Consider the following 24,520-nt stretch of genomic DNA (forward strand, 5'->3'; position numbering starts at 1 on the left):
TGGTTTCTCTGAAATGTAGTCTTCCTGTTACACCACTATCACTTTTAAAAGTTTCCATAGATTAAAAATAAATAAATAAAAATGAAGTCACCCAGTAACCAAAGCCTAAACGAGCTACACTGGTATGTAGTCCTACAAATAGACTACCCCCCCCCCCCCCCTCCCCAAAACAAAACAAAACAAAACAAAACATGAAAGCCTCCTTTTGCTACCTTTCATAAGCTTTACATATACAGATTGTAGGGACTACTATGACTTTAAAAAGTCATTGTAAATTCACTGTAGCCTGACTTAATATGTCTTGGAATTTAAACGGTTAATTAGCTAAACTCCAGCATTAGCTAGCATGCTACGTTTACCTTTTAGAGTAAATTTAAATGGAAGCAGCAGCAGAGGAGGCGATTAATGGTCTGGTAATACAGTTTTAGATTATAGACACATATTTAACTGTGTACTTTATATAGATTTATTATGCGCATTCTATTTCCTTCCAACTTTTGGTTTTTACAGAAAGCTAAAATGGATTTTTTTTCTTGCAGTTTTCATATTATTTGGTGCAAGATAAAGGGAGAGACAATGGAAATGAGGTAGATGAGAGAGAACAAGAACAGCTCAGGTGAGTGCAGCTGGGTTTCAATTACAGTGATTTTAAGTGTGCTATATTTAAGCTGATATGCTTTTAACATCTTCTTATGGAATAGCACATTGCTTTGAAAAGCAGCTTTTATCACATGAGAGCCACTTTACCTGGAGGGCTACAGTAAGCTGTAAAATGTGTGTTACAGGGTGTAATGTTTTAAAAAATGGTAATGCACTCAGTTTTCAGTATTTTAAAGGGAAATATCTTTAAATATTTTTTTCCAACTGAAACCTGTATTTTTCTGTAGAGAACAAGGTTGGCATTAGCTCGAGAAAAGCTGTTGCAAGACTTAATTTAGGTTAGTAGTGGTATATATCCGCAGTCACAGGATTAGATGGGTTGTATCAGTGTTGGCAATTTATACTGTGTGACCTGTGTTATTGTCTGTTAAACTATGTGTCTGTTTTGCCTTGCTGCTGCTCTATTTGTTTTTCCATTATGGTGTGTGCATTGTGCATTGTTGCTATATGCTTCAGGCAATTAGGCGACAGCTTATCAAACTGCTAACATTATGTTGTCAATAATGTGCTAAAGTCTGGCTCGTTATTGACAGTTGGATGCATTGTATCCTGAGTGTAAAGGCTGGGTGTCTGTACGCAAATAAACTGTACAGTCGTGCATCTGTGAATGTGGAATTACCAGAACTATAGCTATTTCTCTATTGTTTGCTTATCACATATGGTCTATAGTCAGAGATATAGACAGTTATTTAACATTTTCAGCAATAACTCAGTACTGGCTTCAAATAATAAATAAGTATATAATGTAAGTGAATTTCCTGACTTTTAGTGAGCAGCTGTTTTTGAGACTTTCACAACAATTAAGAGGGACCATTAGGACCAGGCAGGTCCAACATCTCAACTGGGTTAAGGCCGCAACTGTAACTCTCAGTCTAAAACATGAGTTCTTCTCTTTCAAGCATTTAGCTATTGATTTACTGGTGGGTCATTGTCTTTTTTGAACCAACATTTGTTAAGATTATTTGTATGAAGTGCTTACCTGACATTCTTCTCTGCAATTGATTGCCATTCAGGCCCTCTAGAATCCCTCTACACCACTCAACTATCCTACGGTACTCTCCCAACCCCATGTCTTTAGCATGAACATCTGACTCCAGTTAGCTTTTGGAAAAGTTCTTACCTGTTTGATTAGTGTGGCTACATGGTGTAGTTAATACATTTGCTTTGCATGTGAAAGCTCAATTCGGGAGAGTTTGAAAGCTAGCTTGCTGCTGATGACCTGTCCCTTGGGAAATAAGGGAGCAACCTACTCTACCTAGAAGGTCAGACAACCCCCTTGTAGTCTGTGTAATCAAGCAGAAATTCTGGTATTTCCAAACAATTATCAACCTTTTTTTCTTTTTTTGCGACTGGATATCATATTTTCAAGCAACCCCTTCACCTCACATTAACCCCGTAAACCATTCTTTGTATATTGTTATTGTACTGTGTTTTTAAGCATCCTCTCTTAAGCAGAGATGTGCATACAAAAATACACTCTAGCTGTCAGTCAGAATATTGTTACATATAAGAAAGTGCGATCTCTCTGTCAGGGCATATTCTGGTTAAAAATGATTTTTATTCTTTGTACTGAGATCTTGACTTTTTATTTATTCATCTGAAAAATTCATTCTTTGATCTCGCACATTTTAAATTCTTTGTGTGAATATAGTATGATATTAGGATGACTAAGTCAAACTCAAGTTTAATCTGAGGATCGGTTTGCAAGTCCTAATTTTTTTAAACGTGCTTCCAATTTAAATGATTAGGGATATTTAAAAAAAATATTTACCATCCTGTTTTATGCAAAAATATATGTCAAACTTTATCAGGGAGTTACGTTCCAAAAATAACCCGCAATAGGTGAAATCCGCGAAGTAGCTAACTTTATTTTTTACAATTACTATGGATGTTTTAAGGCTGTAAAACCCCTCATTATATGCTTTATACACTTTTCTCAGACAGATTGGCTGTAGACCATTGTCAGTCAATCAGGATGCAGAACACAATGCGCTGGAAAAAAAACAAAAACAAAACAAAAGACCAGCATGCAAAATTGCACCCAAAAAATCCGCGAAACAGCGAGGCCGCAAAAAGTGAACAGTGTTATAGCGAGGGACCACTGTGCTTTCTATTCATTGCTCAGCATAGAAACACAGAGAAAGGATGTAGCTTTCATTTCATTCAGTAATCAGCCCATAATTTTAAACAATAATTTCTTATTGTGAATTATTGTGAATTTGAAATTTGTGAATATTTTTGTATCTGTTTCTGTCTGTAATTCTGGATGCAAAAACCCATCATCACATTTATGATTTTGTTGTAAAACAGAAAATAGACAATGCTTTATTCAGGATGACCGTAAATCATCTAAGCTTATAAATCCAATAGCAAAGGTTTTACAGAGGTCCAGTCAGGAAGCCTTTTTCCAATAGACTTGTATAGGAACAGAATTCTTTTCACAACCAAAGGTATCAACCTGTGGTGGCTATTAAAAATACTGCATGTTTACAATACTTCGATGCCGGTTTCACTCTTCTGACCTGGTAACATCCATCTCTTATACTGTTGATGTTACTAAGCAAGCTAGCCATAGATGGAATTAGCTCTATAGTTCTGGACTGTGAAATGTCAAACAGTATAGTTAGATAATTAATCAAGTAGTAACATTTTTTGTCAGTTCATTAGAATGTCAAACATTAGACCAACTCCTTTGATTTAATGGTTAATTATTTTAAGTCAAATTTCAAGCACGAGGCTTTTGTAGTATCAGCATGTTTCCTTCAACTCCCCAACTGTTACATGCTTTTGTCAAAACGTAATTTTACATAGTGTATATCGCCCTCTTACCAACACACACACACGCATACCAACATCCTTAGGGAGTCAGTTCTAAGTTTGGGGGCTGCTAAGTCGTGCCAAGAAACCCAATACCCCTCATTGTCCCTGGGATGCACTTCACATATGACATTTGAAGATGGTGCTCCAAGAGCGAGGCTTACGTCATTGTCGATATTGCCACCACTTATTCTTATCTACATAAATGTCTAGAGACAACAGTATTCTGTGTGTTATTTGAAAGTTTACTGTTTTTACAGTGTTTGACGCCGAAGAGAATCAGAAGGATGGGAGTACCTTACAGTGAACTCAGACTTCCTGACTATCTGGGGTGAGGTTGACACGGCTGGCTGCAGGGAGGGTGACATTTGTCCAAAATAACCATTGGCTATTGTGCTATATCCTGTAGCTATGAGACTGTAGCCAGGTGATGTTGCTTCAGATCTGCCCTTGTCAACTAAAAGCTCAAAGGTCACATCAGCACTTGTTAAAACCTGCATGTTTGCAGTCAGCCAAAGGTCAGTTGAGTGCTTAAACAATGAGTTTAAACACAGCATTTCAGCTAGACAAACAAAGTGCTTCAAAGGCACTACAAAAATGTAGATGATAATATATGCTAATTCAGACAAATTAGCTTTAAGAGACCTAAAATGTCCTGAACTTGGCTGCTTCCATGTATTATGATAGTATTTATTGTCTGCATACCATTATGGGATTTGGGAATTTATGTAAACACACCTCTGTTGATCTGTTAGCCACAATGCCAAAATTAATAAACATGAGAAGACATGGAGCACACTGGATCAGCTCTCTATCTGCAGCCCAGCAAACCCAGCTAAAATTTCCCCACTAGTGTTATTCCAGCTATCTTTCCCATCATTCATTCTTATTCAGCTTCTCCCTTTTCCCCCTCATCTCAGTAGTGAGGAGATAAACATCATTAGACTTTGTTGGCTCCACATAATCTTACCTCATAGGGTTTGTTTATTGCTAATGGACAAAAATAAATGCATAACAAATAGCTGGCATTTTGCATCTGCAATTAAGCCTTGAGGTGAAAAATACAATTAAAAATAATTTACTCTACAGGTTCATTATATATTTGTAATGAGTGAGTTGTATAAGAGGTGTGCTTACAGCGTGATAACTAACTAAAAATGAACCTCCATGCACAGTTGATTTGCTGGTATTATATGCACAATTGTAGATTTGGAAAATACTGCATAAGTAAACATGGTTCATCGAGGAAATTCCTCAAATTCAAATCACAAAGTTACTTGACGTTTAATAGAAAGTCCTTGGATTAAACTAGATAAAATCCTAGATAAAACTCTTCTATAAAGGTTCTATTTTTTATAAGCCCACCATCCCAGGACTCTTGGCTTTACAATTCTGAAAGCAAGCATCCTAGTTAGATGGCTGAACCACCTGAATTGACTCCTTTCATTGTGGAGGCGTAGCAGCTCTACTCTGAGATTTTTCTAGATGACTGAGCTCTGCAACCCAACTCTGTGGGACAGCACAGCCTCCCCTCAGAGAAAGCTCATATCTTGCTTGTATGTGCGATTTCTTCTTCTTTCAGTCACTCATAACCATAGGTGAAGACAGGAATGTTGATCAGTAATTCGACAGCTTTTCTTTTCATATTCAGCTCGGACAGACGAAGTGTTCCCATTTCTGCCAGAGCTGTGCCAATCCATCTTTCAATCTCCTGCTCATCTCTTCCTTCACAAGATCCTGAGATACTTAAACGGCCCCACTTGGGGCAGCAACTCACCTCTACACCCCTTTCTGGCTCAGAACCATGGCCTCAGACTTGGAGTTACTAATTCTCATTTCCACAGCTTCACGCTTGCTCTTCACACTTTACACCTCACAACTGCCCCAATGTGAGCTTGAGGTCATTGGCTAATGAAGCCAAAAGAACCATATTATACACTTCATGCAAAAGCAAAGAGGTGATCATGAGGCCACAGACAAGACTCGCCACCCTTTGGCAATGACTATAAATTCTTTCCATGAAAGCAATGAACAGATCAGCGACAAAAAGGCATCCCTGAGTCCAACTGTGCATGAGTCTCACTTACTGATGGCAATGCAGGCCACAGTTGTACAGGGAACGAAAGGGGCCAGACACCCCATACTCCCTAAAGGCCCTGCAAGCACATCCTAATAGATGTTTGAATGCACTTGTCACATACCTAAACTAGTTGGGCAAACACCCACAAATGAAAACTATATTAAGATATATTTTAACTGACGCTTTACAAGACTTTTTCTGGAGGTTAGGGACTCCAAGACAATTTATAATATGCAACACAGAGTAATCGGTACATTGTATTGACTTATCTTTTTCCTTATCTTTTTAATTGGTTATTTCTTGGTTTACTGCTGCATTCTTTCATGATACCAGGTTTTTTCATGCACTTGTTTGAATCTACTTTTTCATTGAAAACATCATCTTATTTAATTAGCACAATGCTGATGTTAATTAAAAATATGCCGTTAGTTCTTTAATGTATTAGCCAGCACCAGTGGAATTCTTACAAAGCTATTTTAATAATTATATTTAGAGCACATTTATAATATTATGCTTATCAATAGGCAATGTTATTACCCAACACAGTCATATATGATCAAAATAGAGTGCCTGAATAAAATAATGAATTTATTAAAATGGGAAATAAATTAATAACTGAATACATACATACTTAAGCAATTAAGTGTACAGTTTAATTGATTACAATGTGAATGAATTTTAATTTTAAAAACATAGTTAAATTATTTCACTATTTAATTAAATAATTCATTCTTCTGCAGTCCATTGTAAAATAATTTAAATTGTTACTGCAACTTATCAGCAGGCCCTAATGTGTGGTTTAATACCCTGCACACCAAGTCAAGACAAATCGATTCCAGATAATGGATTGATCATTATCACAGTCAGTTGGTGGTATTGTGGACTTGGGGAAGCCAGGTATTACAGAATATATTTTGAAAAAAATCATACTTAATACTGTTTTAAATACTGTTTCTGTGTCATCAAATGCACTATTTTTACTTGACAACATAGTGATGTAATCTTAAGATATCTGGTTGACTTGTCAAGATAGAACCAGTTGGCTTGCCTCACCAGCTATGATACCCACTGAGAACAGCCTGATAGCAGCAAGCTGTTTTCAAAACCCTCACTGACCTTTACCTTTCCTTGGAAGGTAAATATGATGTGATGTTTGGGTATATTTCAATGTTTTATTTGTTTGCAAGCAAGATTTGGCTACACTATCCCAAGCACCAGCTGTCTGTTTTAAGTTTTGGAAGTCTACTAGAATTTTTAAAAATGGCGTTTTTTGTTTTTTTTTTCTTTAATGAGCACTTATACATATATCACATTTTTAAGAGAGATCTACTGTACATTTTTTGATTAATCAGTAATATTTAACTCAGTATATTGGGATACAATTTTTCTTGCCAAAAATGTAAAAGAATACATGTAATTAGGTCTGTTATGTGCTATTTTCATTGTAAATAATAATTATGAGGGTTAAAAATCACTAAAGTAGACATGGCCCAGAATTGGTGTCATCATGTACTAAAACAACTAATGTGAAATGTATTACTTAGTTACGTATTTGAAAATGTATTTATTTATTTTATCCTGTTTTTAAAAAAAAAAAAAAGTTTTTTGCTTTAGTTATTTCATTTGGGAAGTTTTAGGACTCCACACTGAACACTAACACTTTTTTATTTACTGTACTACAATTTGTCGTGAGTGACAAATGTTTGTGTTTGCCGTCATAGGCATTCATTAGCATATTTTCTTACAGATTACTTTTACATTTTCAAGACTGAGCTGCTGAGGGTACCTTACCGAGGGTACTGTACAAAATATACAAAGGAGTATTTAGGACCACACTAAGGAAACAAAATATATAAAGTCGGAATTTTAAGATTAAAGTACAAAATGCTTTGTTTAGAAGAGTTAGTGAAACTGATTGATCAGCCGTCTTGTGATACAACATACATCCTCCTAATTGCACAAGGCTGTAACCATCCATAACACTAGCCTCTTTCCATTACAAATCATTTCCTTTTGTACAATCCACTCTTCCAAGATCAGATACAGCCTTCTGTACCATCTTTACAACATCCTAAAAAATGCTCAGCTCAAGCTTCTGTTACAGTGGCTGCATCTTTTATTTACAGTCTGTGGGTTATAATAGTTCCTCGGTTTGAAAGGACTATTTGCCTGCCAGGGGATGTGATGGTTCGTCTGACTGTTTGGGACAGAGTCTCCCGTAACGGAAGGCTCAGTGTCTAAATGAGTGTTTCGATGTGGAAGGATAGCGCTCTGTGCTGTTGATAGAATCAAAAACACTCAACTGCCTACTGAGACAAACAAATAGGCAAACAAGGCACTTGTGAGTCATTGTTCACTTGATGACAGAAAACAATGGCAGCATGTAATCATGGATCAATTTGTGTTTACTAGAAAGTAGGACGGAGGACGAAAATACAGCTTCTTAAAATTTGTCACATACCCGGTGTGAGCACCTGTCAATCAGTGCCATGCAGCCGAGAGTGGTGCTGTTACCATGGCGACGGTACACTTATTTTGAATAGCCCATTCCATCATTTTCTTGTAAAGCAATACTTCTATTTTTATTTTGTTGCCTGGCATCTGCAATTTTCAGTGGCGTCAGAATTTTGATGTCACCAAATTCACTTCCAGACAATTTTTCCATAGTAATTACAGACGAGACAACAACCCACGATTATAAAAAACACGACTTTAGAGTAGAGAGAAGAAAAAAGACATGCTTGTGGTTAAGCCTTCTCTTGACCAACACAAAGTTTTTCTGTATCTAAATACATGTCCTATTTATGTCACTTGATATGCTGTTGTTTGTTCTCCTTCGAAGGGAAAAAACAGGCAGCAGTAGTTAAATCTAATATATGTTAGCCTAAAGCATACTGTAAAAGACTGCTCCATACTGGTTTCTGAGTAACAACGGTTTATTTTGTCTTCATTTGCAAAGATATGCACACCAGTGTATCAATGTACAGCACCAATAAAGCAGGATCACAGAACTCTGTTGGGTTTTTTTCCATCTTTTTTTTTTTTTTAATCTGTCATGCGCGTCATGTCCTTCAGCATATCCACTTATGAATTTCCATGCAGATGACAGACACTTTGTGAAAAACCTCCCCAAGGGAGACTTGTTTGCTGAAACTCGACGTTGTGAGCTGACTAAATGCCCTTGAAACAGAAAGAAGTCAACACTGGTTTGTATTCACATATGGGATATTCACCTGGATTAACCCAGGTGGATTATTTAAAAAAAAAAAAAAAAAACATGAACACACAATTGCTGCATTCCCTTTAAAGGAGACTGAATGTGTTGCATTAAGGCTAAAGCTTTACAAAGACCTCTGTTGAAAAGGCAGTGCATAATCGAGTGACGGCAGCAGAGCCTAAAAAAGAAGCTCGCTTTATTATTTGCCAAGGTAGCATCTTTTCATCGTGGAAGAGAAGCAGTATGCCCTCCAGAGGGTCAGGACTAATATGCTGCTCAATCTTTATTAGGAAAATAGCTTTCACTCATTCTCTGAATGCCAGGGTCATGATAAAGCGTGGTTTGAATAAATGCAAGAAGCCTGATTTACTGTCCTAAATTCAGGCATATGGGACTTTCAAAAGGCATACAATGCCTTATGCTGCAGGAAGTCTTTGGCCTCCCTAAGGAATGTAATTATAAACCCTTCCAACTCTCCTGAATGTGCCTCACAAAAACAGCATCACTTTCAAAGTGTCCCTTTCTTTCTTTGTGATATGTTGTAACTTTTAAATCAAAAGGCAAAATCAATGGGCATTTTTCCTTGATTGGCATAAAAGCCAGTGCTGATATAACAAAACCAGCTTTCTGCTCATCATTCAGCTCCCAAATCAATTTAATGCTGTCTTACATGTGATTCAGTGCTGGCTTCACTGAATATTGTGTGCTATCCGTGGGAAACAAAGTGCCCCTCTGAGGAAGCATCCCCCTTTGTCTCTAAAGGCATTATCTCAAGTGCAGTTACAAATACATTTGGGTATGTATACTAGACACCAGAGGTGGGACCAAGTCATTGTTTTGCAAGTCTCAAGTAAGTCTCAAGTCTTTATCCTCAAGTCTCAAGTCAAGTCTCAAGTAATGTCAGGCAAGTCAGAGTCGAGTCTCAAGTCACTGGTGTAAAAGTCCGAGTCAAGTCACAAGTCTGAAACTTTGAATTTCAAGTCCTTTCGAGTCTTTAAAAAAAAAAATGAAAAAAGAATGTTGCAGTTATGCTAAATGTAAATATTAGACCATGTAATTTTAAAATCTGTGTTTTTCTCAAAACATGACAAAATAGTGAACTTAGAAAATATACACAAATTGTGAAATTGCACCTCTTTAAAATGCAGCTCAATTAAACCTAGCTCCAAGAATAATTTTCACCGACAGTTCTGAGATAAGCTGCATGTTATTCTTGGATGCGGTTGTAGGACCGGCTTTAAAATCGCATGACAAAAATATCATACACATTAAAAAAAACTGTATCACCAACGTAGCCTGGACAACATTTGCTAGTTAGATGAAGTCAGCTATCTCATCGTAGCATATTTATATGCATATTTATAATTATACGGTTCTTGGAGTGAGTGCACACACTCATGAAGTTTAGTAACTTCAGGTCACTGCAACAAGCCCAGGTACAGTTTACCGACGGATGGGTGCAGGACCTTGAAATGCACCATGTAGAACGAAAGACCATCGTACGTATCATAAGTTTACCAGTCTCACAAATTGTCTTCATAAATACACATTCATTAACCGTTTATTAATAGGACCTTTGAGCTCAATGGTAATTAATTAGCAGTGGAAATAATTTCTGGTACGCGTTACAGAAATGTAGCAGTGACAATAATATTGTATGCTGTAATCGTACTGGGCAATTAGTGATACATGTTTATGTTATATGTTTTTGTCAATGTACCATAATAACAGAAGCGAAACGCAATATTGTGTCAGGACAATTCACTATTTATGCACAATAAATAAAGGAGCATAGCGCGACAATTTCTGTTCAGCGCCAGACTTGCTTGTAACCTATATCACCAATTATGTTATGAAAATGACGTATTAACTACTAAAAAACACTGACCTTCGTGTAAATGCTTGGAGCAGACTAACATGTGAGCTGGAATGTTCTGGGATGTTATATTTGGTCTTTGAATGGCTGCAATCCAGGCCATCCGTGGCTCTTTGTTACTTCGGAAACATGGCTGAACAATTTCTCTTCAACGACGTAATCCGATAACAACCGATCTCTTTACCCGTCGGCTTCCCGTGGCTGTCATGCGACCGGCTATTGCAGTTAATAATACAAGGCTTCTTGACATTTTTGTGTTTCTTTTTATCGCTGTGTGACTGCTTTCAATTGAAAGCCTGCGTGCGCTAGTACCTCTTGCCATGAGTTCCCAGAATCCTTTGCGGTTTACCCCTGAATGACGTCACATTTTCAATCTCTATATAATATGCATGTTAAATTCAATTAAATTTCAAGTAAACCGGTTCAAGTCCAATTCAAGTCCCAGGTCATTGGTGTAAAAGTCCAAGTCAAGTCACAAGTCTTAGAACATTTTTTCAAGTCAAGTCTAAAGTCATAAAATTAATGACTCGAGTCTGACTCGAGTCCAAGTCATGTGACTCGAGTCCACACCTCTGCTAGACACACACACTTGCACAACTGCAATTAATCTTTCAAGATTGCAAGTGTAGTCTGGAGGCTTGCCTCCCAAGAGAGCTCCACACTTATTAAAGAACAGAAAAGAGAATAGTTTCATCTCAGAGGGAGATGACAAAATCCCACTACAGACATGAACATTCACACAGCAACAAGCACTTACCCCCAATTTCACTTTTTAATCATCTTCCTCATTACCATATGCAAATAAGCAGCATGTATTAACATCTGCGGTGGCTAATGACTGGGCTGTTTAGAAAGATTGGTTTGGATTGAACTCACAGCACTTCGCTTGCTCGGGGTTCTGTGGGACAGTCAGCTGAGTCCATGGGGAGTATTGTTGGAAAAGATGGATTACAGTTTTTTTATAAGCATGATTATTTTCTCATACTGCTTAGAGAGATATCGCAGTGAATTACTGTGAAGTGACGGATAGAATCATATCATGCACATCTCCTCAATAAAAGCCAGTAAGGAGTGGATCATCTTAAACAGATTTGGATAAATAAATCAATAAATCCTTGGTTTTAAGCCCCATTTTCTTCTTTTTTTTTCCCCCCCTTCCCCTGATGAGTGTTGTCATATAGAGTTGTCCTTTAGTTTCTAGGTAGTGACAGTTTTGGGGGGTTCTGTTGGGTTTAGATCAGGTGACAGAACCAGTGACGAATGTCCCAGTTAGTTTTTTTTTAATTTTTGCTTTGAGAAACTCCTGGGTTTCTTTTGCACTATGCTTTAGGTCCACTTGCACTGTGAAGCACCCTCAATTGAGTTTCGCAGATATGACGGAAAATGAGTATACTGCTTATGACTAAGATGCCAAATTACAGTTATTTACTTGCATTCCTAAACAGATAAAATTAGTTTTAGTGGTTGAATGTCATGCTTGGTCGATGCTTCAAGTCCAGTGTGGCCCAACTTTGTGGATAAAAAGGTGAATTCGGTTCAGTAAGTTTAGAATTTTTTTGATTTACACAAGACTTATTTATAAGGTATATTTGTGTTTTCCTTACACAAACACAACTAACAAATATATGAGTCATTTAAATGAGAGAAAAAGAAAAGCGAAACAACATGCCTTTTATATACTTTGTAAGCGTTGAAATGTTTATGTGTAAAATCTAATGGGCAGGGTTAAACACTGCCCATACTAATAATGCACATGTATTTAACACATCCCGGCTTAATGCAACATAAAGTAACCTGCAGGTACTCTCCCCGGTGACAGTGCCGGTTTGTTGGTGCTGTTGATCCAGACTGAAATGCATTAACTATAGCCATTTTTCCAGTCATTTATGTGCTCCACTTTAGTGATGTGACAATTCCCAAAATGTTCACATTTTTTTTTTATCTTCATATTACAGAAAAATGTATGTCAGCCACTATTTAGTGCATATCTGTTTCCTAAAGTTACCCTTCTTTATGTTAATTGATAAATTAACATCAAAGTATCCCTTTGATGTTAATTTATCAAAAAGTGCCCAACTCAATTCTAAGAAAAAATGTAGAGTGATTAGAGAAAAATGCTTAACATAAGTTAGCTGTTTCAACCTCAATCTAGCAGATGCCTTTTAGTCAACAGAACTTCAGTAAAGGTTCTGCAATTTTATTTAAATATGAGAGATTCATACAATTTTTTTTTTTCACACAAAAACTATTCTTCAGATTTTCTACATGATGCATTTTAGATATGAAGTAGGGGCTTAGTGCCATTAAGCTGTAAACCGTTGACTGCGCAACAATTTACTGATCAATAAATTGACTAAACGTTTTAGGATCAGTGCATTGTTGTTCATTTTGCTGCTGAGAGCATTTGATACCTCTGGACCCAGTGGAGGTGGTGAGTGACAGCTAAGCTGTCATCCCTGTTGGACAACGTCTCCCACCCCATGCAGCAGACTGTGACAGCACTGAGCAGCTCCTTCAGTGGGAGACTGCGGCACCCACGGTGTGGGACGGAGAGATTTCGCAGGTCTTTCCTCCCCACTGCTGTCAGACTCCACAACAAAGACTTTAACTGAACAAACACACACATCCACACATGTGCAATAACACTAAGTGCAATAATCTTTTCTGGCATCGTTGTATTTTTACTCAGTTGTATATAGCATTCGTATTCTATTTTTATCTTATTGTATATTTTTATTCTATTTTATTCTACTGTATATAGTATATTATTTTATTCTATTCTGTACAGCTGTGTACTGTATTTATTCTTATTGTATTCTAATTTTTGCGTCATAACTTTTGCACTGTCCACTTCCTGCTGTGACAAAACAAATTTCCCACGTGTGGGACTAATAAAGGTTATCTTATCTTATCTTATCTTATACACTTTATTTAAAATTTCTCTCCATTCATTTCAGGGCTGGGGTGTTTGGATGGGGTATCTGAGTCTTGTGTAGCATTAAAATCCTTAAATAAAAATTCAGCACTTGAGCACCATTCAAAACATCTATTGTTGATCTACTTTGCATTTCTGCCAGATATATAAAAGCTGCTTAAGGGCTCTAAAGGTGTAGCTGCTCTTTTTTTGTGAATCCACACACTAAAATTTGCATGTCTGAGTGCAGGCAGTATAGATGAGTCTATTCAAACCAATGAAGCTTGTGTTAAGTGTCTCCCCATGCTGATCTAACCTCCAAAGTCTTCTGTGACTTATGCATTAAGACAGATTAACCTGTAACCAGAAGTTTCTGCCCACTCTGCTGTAGCCTGGTAGTTCAGGGTAAACCCTTTTTTATTAGTAGCAAAACCTAATATTTAAAAAAATTCTCAGACTTAAGTGTCAGTGAGAGAGGAGTGTCTAAAGACTGGTGAGCAGTGGAGATCATAACCCTGTCATAGTTGCACTCTGTTGAATGTCAGTGTCTGCGTTCGTTTGCTCTATTTTCCACTATTCATCAAGGGAGTTGCTCCATATTTTATTCTTAGTATTTATTCTCTACAGGCCCCACCAATGATGTTCTTGATGTGAGAATACCAAAGGTTCATGGTTCATCCACCACACACACACACATCGATCGCAGACCACCCACCATCTATACCCCACCTGTCCTTTAATGTCTTTAGACTCAAAATTCCCCATTACATAGAAATCTGTAGTAGTTTCCCATGTACGTCATAGCCATGCATGCCTAGATCCTATGCTGCATACGGCTAAACTCCACCTACATCTTTCTTACATAAAGAAATGCACTCATACTTGATTCACCCCCTGATGTGTGCTGCAGGCCTGTGAAGTGAGTCCATGCCAAGAAATCTCCTGCATCCATTGATTTCAGCGATCTATTTCTCTTTCTAGCTCATCCCCACCACGGAGTGCACCACTATTTCCCCCACAGTGTCGTGGTGACATGTAAAGACACATGTGGCGTGGCTGACGTTGTTCTAGACAGATTACCAGTCCTGAAATAGATCAACCTTTTTGTCTTTCTCTCCTCTGTTACCCCTCCATTCCAATTTCTCAACGGTATCCATCTCTCTATCTGACTGCCACACTTTGTTTTCCCTATCAAATAAGATGGATTACATCAATGCTGGATGAGATTGTGTGGAATTATGGATTTGTATCAAAGGTCAGCTGTCTTATGTCTTCAAGGATTAAATGGAGTATCAAAGGTCTGTGGGGCAACACTGCGTCCGTTAAAAGCAACAGCACTGTAAATTTGACCCAGACTGTCCTGTTACATTTGATCCACAGAGACCCCACACTTGTAGAAGCCTCTTTAGCTATTTTCACACATCAGCTCAGGAAAATGTTGAGAGAATCCAGTTGGGACATTATCTAAATTTGTTCTTTCTTACATGTAGCACACAGCAACAGATCGCTAACCGTTGGCTGTTTTGTTTTACTTCCTTCATCATTTGGTTTAGGGAAAGCATGCAGGAGGCAGGAAACAGGATAACTAATTACTATCTGTAAATTCAAAGTACTGCTACCTGGTCTGTTCTTATATCTGCACATCACTGACTTTGTACTAGGGTACAGATCATTTAACACCCAATCAAACTGAGTAGTGTCTAAAAAATGTAAAAATGGCTTTATATATCTTTAACACAAGGTCTTATTTGGGATAGATTTCTATTTCTTTCTGGACTTTACTCATTATTACTGTAGCAATTTAGTGTTGCTTTTAGACAAAATTCCCAAAAATTGTGCAACAGCCTTGTCATGTGGTAGAGCAGGGGAGTATACTAGAGTATACAATGCCGGTTATATGTTAAACAAGGTTTTCTGATTCAGGCTCTCTGCGCCGTCACATAAAAAGAGATGTTTCAGACATCGTTCATGTTAATTTTCTGCAGCACAAAATGATCCCTGTGAGTGCCGCCTCCTCAAATCACAAACATTATCAGATGTGTCAAATAAGACACGAAATTAATTGTGCAGAAAACTGCTAATCTTGGAATTTAGCGTACAGAGCTTTAAAATAAATATTTTAAATTGAGTTAATTATTTTAATGCTGAGCTTGCTCTCAGTACTGCTCTTTTATCCTAATATGACATAAAAGGCTACTGTCCCATAGCTAATAAAGGACACCTGGAAATCGCTTTCGTTTGTCAGTGGATCAAAGTTATATTAATTTCAATGATTGAATGACAGAAATTCTTGGTGTGCTTTTGTATTCTAGTGGCTGCACTTCTAGCAGCGAAAACAAAACTTATTATGGATCAGAGAAAAGTATTTAAAAAGCATTTAGACATTTTATGCATCAACACTGAAATGCAGGTAAATTCCACTGAGAATGCAGTAGGTAATTTGTGCTGCTAATTTTACAGCTAAACATCATTTGTGATTTTAGTCAGCTGCACATATAAAGAGTATTCCCTCAACAGAGAGTCTGTCTTGCTTTTAAAACAAACTCTAAATAAAGGAATTTGCAAAAACATGGTACTTCCAACCAATTTTAAACCAAAACTCTGAATATAACCTGCTCCTGACTAGGTTATGTGTTCAGTATAAGTTACCATAGCAATTTATCAAGGTAAAAAAGAGAGCCACCTTTGTGGCACAAAAAATTCAAACTTCTAGTACATCGTTATGCATCAGCAGGAGAGATAAGGTTTCATGGAGGTAGCGAACAGCAAACAGTCAGCATTTTGGAGGCATTTTATGCCTGGTATGACAGCATTTCATTGTTTGACAAAGTTTTTTGGTAAAGTGTAAAGTGTCATCAAGTGCGATGACGCGACTGAAAAGCTCTGACGATGCTTTCCTTGTCAGTTTCTCCTCTCGCTAGCACACTCTTCCTCTCATTATTTTCAGTAACACTCATTGAGAAGTTTTTATTGCCCTTATGGGAACTTAAGAAACTTAATATATCACTTCACCTGTCAACTCCACGCTACAAGTGCTGTGTGTGTGTGTGTGTGTGTGTGTGTGTGTGTGTGTGTGTGTGTGTGTGTGTGTGTGTGTGTGTGTGTGTGTGTGTGTGTGTGTGTGTGTGTGTGTGTGTGTGTGTGTACTCACAATGAAAGCAGGAAAAGGAGAAAGTATTGCAACTTTAAATGAAAGCATTACTCAGTAGTCTCTGAGCTATAATGAGACTATTGTAGATAAATTAGCTGAAAGATTCAGTTTCTCTTATTCAGAGTGAGGAATGTGGCTCATTAACTTAGTAATGGTTTAGGACTACTACTCTATATAGCATATATTGGCATTTACCCAAAGCCAAGATATCGGTTTCTTACGGGAACAGTAAAAACTTGGATGGATGCCTTAGTAACTGTAATTTAATTGTAAACTGAGTCTCTTGCTTGGGCTTGTTAATCAAGCTGCACAGCAGTGCAAACTGTAATTAAAAGCAAAATTAATTATTTAATTTTGTGAATCATTGTTTCATGTATTCAGCAAAAACATAGAACAGTTGCACTTTCATTTTTCTTTACATTTTCCATAAATTTGAAGCTGCTATACAATAATAATAATAATAATATATATAATAAAGGGGCAAAGAGGATTTCAGGAAACAGCTATGTTGATAACAACTACTCTGTCCTTTTGAGTTTATCAAAATGTAGATATGATAGATTTACAAATATGTGTGATTGGACAAACATCTATAAAACCTTTTGGTAGCACTTTATAATATGGTCATAACTAAGGGTGTAATTACCCTAGAATTAAAGATCATTTCAACTACTTTCTAACTATATTTATCTACAAGTGCTTCCTGGTAGATACCATTGAATAAGGGCATAATAATGCAAGCTTTCACAAAAATGGCACTTCTTAAATAATTACAGTATAATTATTTCTTTATAACTATTACTTCTTTCCTATAAAATTATTAATTGAATTATTACTCCATTATTTAGTGCAGCTACCATAGCATTTTACCAATTCAAAGTGATTTTCAATTGTGGGCCAAATACGTGCACTTTAACTTTACGTCAACTGAACTGGTGAAACTCTGTCCTATCGTAAGAAGTAAATGTGTAAAATTACAGAAATCTATAATTTAATTACTTTCTTGTGCTCTTAATGGCCACTGGGGAGCTCTTTATTAGCAAGAAAAGCTGTAAATTGGCTGGATTGGAGTCTTTGCCAGGACTGATTCTCGGAATGTGAAATATCCCCTTATAGCCAGCTCAAGAAGAGTAGAGAGAACATGAAAGGATATGACAGCGGATGAAAGAAGAAAGTGTTTCAATAGAGAGGCATAAAATCCTAAAAGATGGAGACCGAGCTGAAGCTGAAGTGCTCGAAGCTCTGGCACTGGGCATTGCCAGCTCTTAAACACCGCTTCCATACACCCCCACTTCGTCCAGGAAAACTAATTACCAACACGTCAGATCTCCAGCTAGCTGCAGCTCCTGCCTTAGCTAATGTAACACCCTGTCTGTATTGCAGAACAATGTAAGAAGACGTGTCACTTCCTGACATCATACACGTGTGAAAGGAAAGGATTGCCTGTCGCGCTCATTCCGCCGCAGTTTTGAGAGAAATTCGTTTATTGCGTGACATTTAATTGAGTCAAAACATGTGCGCTCACCCTTTTGTTCACTGCAATTCCTGACTGACATCCTGAAAGTAGAGAGCGGAGAGATTGTCTTATGTAATGCTGAAATGGATGCGTGCAAAGCAAGTATCAGTCGCTCTGTCTCTTTCTCTCTTTTTCTGTGGCAGATGAAATGCCAAGGTAAAAGGGGTCTCTGACTCACGTTGCTGCTTTGAGGGTAAATTTACTATGTCATCAACCACGATAATGAAATGCAATTTAATCAAATAAAACTGGGGATACTCATAATGCTGCTTTGATTCACTAAATTATTTAATCTACTGCGAATGCCACTGTGTAAATACTCTTCACAGGCAAAATGATATATCTGGAGTAAAAACAAAAAAAGCTAAACTAAAAAAAGACATAACTCTGTTTGGCTTTACCTAAGTTATTCATACTTAATATTCTACCTTTAGCTGATGCATTAGGACAAAACAAATTTACAGCTCGGACTAATGGGAGTTTTGTCATTAAACTGTCAAAAGACAAGCCTTCCCAACAAATTTAATGGTCCACAAACCACTATTTAAAAAATAAGTTGCAATCTAAAAGGTTTCCAAGCAGAATCAAAACAAAATGTCGTGAAAACATCATCAAAATCTTTTTTTTATATCCATTTAACCTAGAAAAATCATATTCAGCATAGTTAACTCCATTTTTTCCCCCTTTTATCACTCACATCACACCTGCAGTGGTTTTATGCCCCACAGTTTCAATTAGGCTTATAAGAAAAGCATCTAATGGAACTAATACGAAGTGACGTTTTGCTTTTTAACCATCTCAACATCCATCCGGCTGTCTCCATTAGGCCATGTTTTTTTTTTCTTGTTTTCCTCTTGTTTGGTTCCTTAGTTACTCCGACTGATGAAAGCATCCACCGTTTCAACTACTGGGCTTTTAGCTATAAAGGAAAAGAAAAGCACCTCGTGAGTTGTGGTTGTGGCTTTAATTTCCTGGGTGATTTCTTACCAGGAGGCAATCTTGGGACAGCTACTCTAAACAATGATGTCTAGAACCATCAACATTTATATTAAAATGATAGGGTAAAGGAAAAGGTTAAAAAAATCCTATTTATAGTTGTTTATACACTCATTGGACACTTTAGAAGGCACACCTGCTGTGGCAGATGGGCTGAGTATTTCAGAAGCTGCTGATCAACTGGGATTCTCTGGAGTTTACAGAGAATGGTTCAACAAAGAGAAAATATCCAGTGAGTGCCAGTTCTCTGGAAGGCTAGAAGATTAAACCATTGCCTTGCCTGATGATTTATTCTACAGCATTCAGATTGTAGGCTCAGTGTTTGGGGTAGACACCATGAAAGCATGGATCCACCCTCCGTTGTATCAAATGTTCAGGCTAGTGTTGATGTAATAGAAGGTTTCCGCAGTTTCCAGATCTCAATCCAGCAGAGCACCTTTGGGATGTGGTAGAATGGGAGATTGGGATCATAGATGTACAGCTGATAGATCTGCAACAAATGTGTGATGCTGTCATGTTAGTATGGACAAAATCACTGTAATATTACAGTAATATTTCCAGCACATTGTTGAATTAGTGCTATGAAGAATAAAGTGTATAATGAATATATATACTTTATTCAAATGGGCCATCAGACAGGTAGTAGCTTTGCTAGCGCCCATTAATATTTGATAATATATAATCATTTTTCATATAAAAATACAGTTTGAAAATAATATTTTCCATAATTTATTCATATGCCAAGAATTGTTTTAACTAGTTTGCAACTAGTTTTGAGAACAACAGGGAAATCCGATAGTACTTTCACCTTTACCTCTTTCATATTTTGAATTTACACAGACCAGCTTGGAAACTTTTTTTTCCCTTTCCAAATGTCATTAAAATTTCATATACAAATCTCAAAACTTCCTGCATAACATAATGTAAACATAATTGTACAGTTGATAAATTGTGAATGACATGGAAAAGGTAATTTTCCACTACAGATGCTTCATGTGTGAAAAGGTGACCATGACAAACTGTTTTGTTCCTAACCTACTGTGTGCCATCTAAGTTCACAAAGGTCTGGGCCTTGTGATGAAACCTGCTGTCACTGGGAGAGTGTGGGTGGTGTCAGCTTTAAGCATATCATCTGTCAACATGCTGCAAACACACATGCATATACACACATACAAATAAGCACACACACACACACGTGTACCGCTTCTCTGTACTCATTTTGGCATTCAAGGCCAGGGGATAATAGTGTCACTGTGTGTAAGGTTTGCATGCATGGGTTCGTGCGCACTCTTACCCTGCCTCCAGGCTGTATGAGTGTGTGCTTTTGTGCTCCTCTTTGTGTGAGTTGTATGCTGTTGGCAGGGGAGACAGCCAGACGCATGGCACATGGCAAGTGTGTAAGCAAGTCCCAGAAACACCTGAGCCCCAGTGTTTGTGTATATGTGTTTGTGTGTTTGTTTGTGTGTATGTGTGCGTGTAGGTGGGTTCCCATGTTGAGAGGTGATCGCCTCACCACAGCACCTGTCACTGAGTGTTGATGGCGAATGCTGCTATTCTTACTAGCATCACTCTAATTGGTCATTAGTGCCCAGTCAGTATTGGAAATCCTTTTGGAAGTAGGAACTCTTTAGAAATCTGCCTGTTTGCAGGTTTTGCTGGCACATTGTCCATTTATTTCTTTAAGCTTCAGATCTGCATTTCTCACAATTCTTTGCAGCATCCACTAACTTTCTCAGTTATTACTTATCCTGTTGGAAATAGTTTCCAACACACTGTAGCTGCATTGTTTGAGGCGAGCTGTGAACGGATCCATTCGTGGCATAAAAGTCAGCGCTTAACAAAGATGGAGATTATAGATAGCATTCTCTCACACAGTCAGGTTTTGCCTGCAGTGACAGGCTGTTGTCATTCTTAATAGCATTCCTCACATGCCAGTGAATCATGAATGTCTATAGAATGCAAATAGCATCTAGAAACCAGACAAATCTTGAAAAATATTGTGTGTCAGGAAGGTATGTCATCTGGAAAGACTATAGGACAGCGATATAGAGTGGTAAGACTCACTCCATTCCCTTTCTTAGAAGGCAGACACTCAATACTCAGGCATTAGATTACACTTGGCCTTTGTCTTGATCTCAACAACAAACTTGTAATTTTTCTGGTTCTTAAAAGACTACGGTTTGTTTAAATTCTTATGCTGTACATTTAACATTGAGCAAGTTGAAACAAGGGACAAAAAAAAAAACCATTTTCTCCCCTGGCTAATTATTCTGCCCTGAAGCACTAGAACTTTTCCCCCATAACAGAATTTATCCAAAAGCTATTCATACCCTTAACCTATAGTCACCTGTGATCACCTGTAATCACCCATGCTAATTCCGTGACTGTATGTGCACAGTAATAGTTCATCGTATGTTTGTGGTGCTGATGACTTCTTGGTTTAAAGGAGTTCTTTGTTGTAGTGACGTCACAATACCAGAAATTTAGTAGCTGGTACCAATGTCAGTAGAATTACACAGTTCTCAATGCCCAAGTAAATATCAAAAGAAGACGAGTTCCCTGTGTACTTAAATATAAAACCTCTTTAAAAAAAAAAAAAAAAAAACCCTGATGCGGTAGCTGATCTTTTATTTACAATCTTAACAGACTGAAATTTTGGGAAGGTTGCCAAATTGCATGTAAATGTTACATTGTTACATTGGCATAAGTATTTAATGTTAGCAATTGCAAACATTTTAACTTATTGAACTGTGTTGATCTCACAATGGCGATGCCAGCTATCTCAAACAAAATATATACAAAATATATTTTCTACATGTAGTTTTTGGTGTGACATTTGTAGTTTTTCTTCCCCTGCACTACCTACAATACCTACAAAATAAAGAAAAAAAAGTAAAATCAATCATTTTCAGAATTTTGGTATCAGGAGGTATTTTGGTTCTAGTGGCATCTTTACTTCCTTTTCACCAAGTACTTGTACACAAGAGATGGTCTGATTATTAGGAAGTGCTCTTTAATACAAAGTTAAAGACCTTACAATATACAGTGGCTTGCAAAAGAATTCGGCCCCCTTGAACTTTCCCATATTTTGTCACATTACAGCCACAAACATGAATCAATTTTATTGGAATTCCACGTGAAAGACCAGTACAAAGTGGTGTACACGTGAGAAGTGGAACAAAAATCATACATGATTCCAAACATTTTTTACAAATAAATAACTGCAAAGTGGGGTGTGTGTAATTATTCAGCCCCCTTTGGTCTGAGTGCAGTCAGTTGCCCATAGACATTGCCTGATGAGTGTTAATGACTAAATACAGTGCACCTGTGTGTAATCTATTGTCAGTACAAGTACAGCTGCTCTGTGACGGCCTCAGAGGTTGTCTAAGGGAGCAACAACACCATGAAGTCCAAAGAACACACCAGACAGTTCAGGGATAAAGTTATTGAGAAATTTAAAGCAGGCTTAGGCTACAAAAAGATTTCCCAAGCCTTGAACATCCCACAGAGCACTGTTCAAGAGATCATTCAGAAATGGAAGATGGCACAACTGTAAACCTACCAAGACAAGGCCGTCCACCTAAACTCACAGGCCGAACAAGGAGAGCGCTGATCAGAAATGCAGCCAAGAGGTCCATGGTGACTCTTGGCTGCTCTGGATGAGCTGCAGAGATCTACAGCTCAGGTGGAGGAATCTGTCCATAGGACAACTATTAGTTGTGCACTGCACAAAGTTGGCCTTTAGGGAAGAGTGGCAAGAAGAAAGCCATTGTTAACAGAAAACCATAAGAAGTCCCATTTGCAGTTTGCCACAAGCCATGTGGGGGACACAGCAAACATGTGGAAGAAGGTGCTCTGGTCAGATGAGAACAAAATGAAACTTTTTGGCCAAAATGCAAAACGCTATGTGTGGCGGACAACTAACACTGCACATCACTCTGAACACACCATCCCCACTGTCAAATATGGTGGTGGCAGCATCATGCTCTGGGGGTGCTTCTCTTCAGCAGGGACAGGGAAGCTGGTCAGAGTTGATGGGAAGATGGATGGAGCCAAATACAGGGCAATCTTGGAAGAAAACCTCTTGGAGTCTGCAAAAGACTTGAGACTGGGGCGGAGGTTCACCTTCCAGCAGGACAACGACCCTAAACATAAAGCCAGGACAACAATGGAATGGTTTAAAACAAAACATGTGTTAGAATGGCCCAGTCAAAGTCCAGATCTAAATCCAATCGAGAATCTGTGGCAAGATCTGAAAACTGCTGTTCACAAACACTGTCCATCTAATCTGACTGAGCTGGAGCTGTTTTGCAAAGCAAAAGGTGGTTCTACAAAGTATTGACTTAGGGGGCTGAACAATTACTTTTTTGTGTACTTTGTGTACTGGTGTTTTGCCCCTAGTGTGTCAATACCTTGTTTTATATTTGTATAATATACATTCTGTATACTCCCTAGAGCAATTTATATACTTTGTCAGCAAAGTATAGTAAGATAACAAACAGTAACAAAAGCTAATAAATATTTATACTGACTCTAAGTCTGTGATAGAAAATAGAAAATCTGATATTTTTCTGAGGTGCCATATTTAATGCCAAACCTCATGCATATTCACATCACATTTGATGTTATCATAGTAATTCTAGCTCCTTCCTACGCGTGACTGACATGATCATTTTACACATTTATGAATAATTATAGCACTGATGTTAAAATGATTGTCTTTAAAGACTATTAAAGCTTAACAGTTATTTCTGGGCATTAAAATGAAGAAAAGTCAGATCAGTTATATATAACATTGAAACATGCTGAAGTGTCATCTTTGCTGTGATATAACGGGCAGCTTGCTGCATGCGGCTGTGCATAAACCAATTCTGAAATCTAAGAATAGCCCTTAAAACCCTCCTCTGCTAAACCGGAAGCTTCTATATTTAACTCATCTAAGTCTGGTTACCATGACAAATGAGGGACATGCATTTCATATTGCATTACAAGGGCACTGTTATAGATTCCTATCTGCCCTGAAATTGGTTGAAGATCAGATCAATACATCGCAGACAGGGAAAGGTCATCAATATCTTCAAGCAATGATGATGCTATAAAAGATGGGTCATTAGTCATTTTCAGATATTTGCTGTAGATCCAGTGTCCAACAGGATTTAACTGCATCACGACTGCTGATGTATTTTTGCTCTTCCACTGTCCACTGTAACTCTGTTTCTGTTCTCTTTATATATGTGTGTGTGTGTGTATGTATGTGTGTATGTATGTGTATATATATATATATATATATGTA

General features: G+C 37.6%; 1 protein-coding gene across 1 annotated transcript in view; it reads left to right on the forward strand.

Moving 5' to 3' along the window:
• The first annotated feature begins 394 nt into the window (after positions 1-394).
• The window catches only part of atp2b1a (ATPase plasma membrane Ca2+ transporting 1a), a 142,690-nt gene continuing 118,564 nt past the window's right edge, over positions 395-24,520 (forward strand). The window contains exons 1-2 of the mRNA XM_082511843.1: positions 395-413; positions 540-616. The gene's annotated coding sequence lies outside the window, so the exon portion shown is untranslated. The remainder of the gene's footprint in view (positions 414-539; positions 617-24,520) is intronic.

This window comes from Aulonocara stuartgranti, assembly GCF_965226115.1.
Source record: "Aulonocara stuartgranti genome assembly, chromosome: 17".
NCBI classification, from domain to species: Eukaryota; Metazoa; Chordata; class Actinopteri; order Cichliformes; family Cichlidae; genus Aulonocara; species Aulonocara stuartgranti.